Source organism: Arachis ipaensis, chromosome B4 (assembly GCF_059453495.1).
Source record: "Arachis ipaensis isolate K30076 ecotype BB chromosome B4, ASM5945349v1, whole genome shotgun sequence".
Classification (NCBI taxonomy): domain Eukaryota; kingdom Viridiplantae; phylum Streptophyta; class Magnoliopsida; order Fabales; family Fabaceae; genus Arachis; species Arachis ipaensis.
The window spans coordinates 94,525,632-94,529,252 of record NC_142439.1 but is presented as its reverse complement, the minus strand read 5'-3'; the positions used below and the strand labels follow the sequence as shown (position 1 = coordinate 94,529,252).

At 33.9% G+C, this 3,621-nt stretch overlaps 1 non-coding gene across 1 annotated transcript; it reads left to right on the top strand.

Annotated features, from left to right (window-relative positions):
- The first annotated feature begins 882 nt into the window (after positions 1–882).
- Positions 883–990, top strand: LOC148568419 (small nucleolar RNA R71). Its single transcript, XR_015881731.1, has one exon. It is a non-coding gene; the product is annotated as a small nucleolar RNA R71 (small nucleolar RNA).
- Positions 991–3,621: the final 2,631 nt, after the last annotated feature.

The following is a 3,621-nucleotide window of genomic DNA, read 5'->3' as shown; positions in this document are numbered from 1 at the left end:
AGATGAGCCTCAGAGTCCTTTGGTTCCTCAGAGGGAAACTCCTTATTGATCTCTGGACGTCCCAGGAGGTCTTCCTCACTGGGATTCACGTCCTCCTCCTCTTTTGTGGTTTCGGCCATGATGGTCATTTCAATGGCCTTGCACTCTCCTTTTAGATTTTCTTCTATATTGCTTGGGAGAGTACTAGGAGGGTTTTTAGTGATCCTTTTACTTAGCTGGCCCACTTGTGCTTCCAGATTTCTAATGGAGGACCTTGTTTCATTCATGAAACTTTGAGTGGCCTTAGATAGATCAGAGACTATGTTTGCCAAGCTAGATGGATTCTGCTCAGAATTCTCTGTCTGTTGCTGAGTGGATGATGGAAACGGTTTACTATTGTTAAACCTGTTTCTTCCACCATTATTAAAGCCTTGTTGAGGCTTTTGTTGATCCTTCCATGAGAAATTTGGGTGATTTCTCCATGAGGGGTTATAGGTGTTCCCATAGAGTTCACCCATGTAGTTTACCTCTGCTATTCCAGGGTTCTCAGGATCATAAGCCTCTTCTTCAAAAGATGCCTCTTGAGTATTGTTGGATGCTTCCTTCAATCCATTCAGACTCTGAGAGATCATATTGACTTGCTGAGCCAATATTTTATTCTGAGCCAATATGGCATTCAGAGTATCAATTTTAAGAACTCCCTTTCTTCTGAAGCGTCCCATTACTCACAGGATTCCTCTCAGAAGTGTACATGAACTGGTTATTAGCTACCATGTCAATGAGTTCTTGAGCTTCTACAGGTGTTTTCTTTAGGTGAATGGATCCACCTGCAGAAGTATCCAACGACATCTTAGCTAATTCAGACAGACCATCATAGAATATATCTAGGATGGTCCATTCTGAAAGCATGTCAGAAGGACACTTTTTGGTCAGTTGCTTGTATCTCTCCCAAGCTTCATAGAGGGATTCACCTTCTTTCTGTCTGAAGGTTTGAACATCCACTCTAAGCTTACTAAGCCTTTGAGGAGGAAAGAACTTGGCTAAGAAAGCCGTGACCAGCTTATCCTAAGAGTTCAGGCTATCTTTAGGTTGAGAGTCCAACCATACTCTAGCTCTGTCTCTTACAGCAAATGGGAAAAGCATAAGCCTGTAGACCTCAGGGTCAACCCCATTGGTCTTAACAGTATCACAGATCTGCAAGAATTCAGTTAAGAACTGAAAAGGATCTTCAGATGGAAGTCCATGAAACTTGCAGTTCTGTTGCATTAGAGAAACTAATTGAGGTTTAAGCTCAAAATTGTTTGCTCCAATGGCAGCGATTGAGATGCTCCTTCCATGTAAATTGGAATTAGGTGCAGTGAAGTCACCAAGCATCCTCCTTGCATTGTTGTAGCTAGGTTCGGCTGCCATCTCCTTTTCTTGTTCGAAAATTTCAGTAAGGTTGTCTCTGGATTGTTGTATTTTAGCTTCTCTTAGTTTCCTCTTCAGAGTCCTTTCAGGTTCTGGATCAGCTTCAACAAGAATGCCCATTTCCTTGTTCCTGCTCATATGAAAGAGAAGAGAACAAGAAAAGAAGAGGAATCCTCTATGTTACAGTAAAGAGGTTCCTTATTGTTAGTAGAGGAAGAAAGGGAATAAGAGTGAAAAAGAATGGATAATTCAAACACAAGGGTGAGGATAGGAGCAGAGATATGAGATGGAGAGAAGTGTTAGTAAGTAATTAAATAAATAGAAAAAGATGAGAGAGAGAAATTTTCGAAAATAATTTTTGAAAAGGAGTTGATGATTTTTGAAAATTAAAGGGGAAATAAAATTAAAATTAAAATTTAAAACAATTAATTAATTAAAAAGAATTTTTGAAAAAGAGGGAGGTATTTTCAAAAATTAGAGAGGGAAGAGTAGTTAGGTGGTTTTGAAAAAGATAAGAAACAAACAAAAAGTCAATTAGTTAGTTGAAAAAGATTTGAAAATCAATTTTGAAAAGATAAGAAGATAAGAAGTTAGAAAAGATATTTTAAAATCAATTTTTTTTAAAAAGATATAATTTAAAAAGATATGATAGAAAGATATGATTAAAATTAGTTTTGAAAAAGAATTGAATTTTAAAATCAAAATTAATGACTTGACTCACAAGTAATCACAAGATATGATTCTAGAACTTAAAGTTTAAATCTTTCTTAACAAGAAAGTAACAAACTTGAAATTTTTGAATCAAAACATTAATTGTTGATAATATTTTCGAAAATTATGAGGTAAAATTAAGAAAAAGATTTTTGAAAAATATTTTTAAAATTTTCGAAAATAAATAAGAAAAATGAAAAAGATTTGATTTTTTGAAAAAAAATTTTGAAAAGATAATATTTTTAAATTGAAAATTTGATTTGACTCATAAGAAATAACTAAATTTTAAAAAGTTTTGAAAAGGTCAACTCAAATTTTCGAAATTTATGAGGGAAATAAGGGAAAGATATTTTTTTTTATTTTTGAATTTTGAATGAAGAAAGAGAAAAACACCAAAAAGACTCAATGCATGAAAATTTTGGATCAAAACACACAATGCATGCAAGAACACTTTGAATGTCAAGATGAACACCAAGAACACTTTGAATGTTAAGATGAACACCAAGAACTTATTTTTGAAAATTTTTAAGAAAAGAAATCATGCAAGACACCAAACTTAGAAATTATCAAACTTTAGACACTAACAAATTGAAAATGTATATGAAAAACTAGAAAAGACACAAAACAAGAAAATATGAAGATCAAACAAGAAGACTGGCCAAGAACAACTTGAAGATCATGAAGAATGCAATGCATGAAATTTTCGAAATTTTTTTTTTAGAAAATTAGAAAGATGCAATTGACACCAAACTTAAAACTTGACTCTAGACTCAAACAAGAAACAGAAAAATATTTTTGATTTTATGATTTTAAAAATTTTTTTTTTTGGATTTTTTTGAAAATAATTGGAAAAAACGAAAAAGAAGAAATTTTTTTTTGAAAATTTATTTTAAGAAAAACGAAAACAAAGAAAAGTTTTTGAAAAAGTCTTTGAAAACCAAATAAAAGTTGAAACAAGAAGAAAATTACCTAATCTGAGCAACAAGATGAACCGTCAGTTGTCCAAACTCGAACAATCCCCGGCAACGGCGCCAAAAACTTGGTGTTGTTGTCGGATTAAAAACTTGGCACCATTGTGGTCTGGAAACAATTGTGAAATTGTTGTTCGAAATTGATTGTCCCCGGCAACGGCGCCAAAAACTTGGTGCACGAAATTGTGATCTCAGGCAACTGCACCAAAAACTCAGTACGCACGTCTTAATAAATCGTTTTTCATTCAGAACTTCGATACAACTAACCAGCAAGTGCACTGGGTCGTCCAAGTAATAAAACCTTACGTGAGTAAGGGTCGATCCCACGGAGATTGTTGGTATGAATCAAGCTATGGTAATCTTGTAAATCTCAGTCAGGCGAATATCAAATGGTTATGGAGTTTTCGAATAATAATAATAAATAAACAGAAAGTAAAGATAGAAATACTTATGTAAATCATTGGTGAGAATTTCAGATAAGCGTATAGAGATGCTTTCGTTCCTCTGAACCTCTGCTTTCCTGATGTCTTCATCCAATCATTCCTACTCC